A 557-nucleotide genomic window follows, 5' to 3' on the forward strand; every position below is an offset into this window, starting at 1 on the left:
AAACAGACTGAAGTCTCAGTGCTGCACATGAAGGGAGACACCACACGCGCTTGCATGTGCTCACACACACACACACACTCGCACGCACGCACACACACACCCACACACACACGCACGCATGCACACACACACACACACACACACACACACACACACACACACACACACACACACACACACACACACACACACACACTTCCTCTCTTTCTCTCAAACACACACACATCATGTCTCACCTCAAAGACACAGGAATGTTTATCAAAGCAGCCTACAAGGCCCAGTGCGGTCAAAAATGTGATTTCCCTGTGTTTTATATACAGTGGCAAGAAAAAGTAGTGAACCCTTTGGAATTAACTGGATTTCTGCATAAATTAGTCAACAAATTTGATCTGATCTTTATCTAAGTTCCAACAATAGACAAACATAGTGTGCTTAAACTAATAACACACTATTTATTGTATTTTTCTTGTCTATATTGAATGCATCATTTAAACATTCACAGTGTAGGTTGGAAAAAGTATGTGAACCCCTAGGCTAATGACTTCTCCAAAAGCTAA

The sequence above is a fragment of the Oncorhynchus mykiss genome, chromosome 24 (assembly GCF_057628025.1).
Source record: "Oncorhynchus mykiss isolate SJ-2025 chromosome 24, ASM5762802v1, whole genome shotgun sequence".
Classification (NCBI taxonomy): Eukaryota; Metazoa; Chordata; class Actinopteri; order Salmoniformes; family Salmonidae; genus Oncorhynchus; species Oncorhynchus mykiss.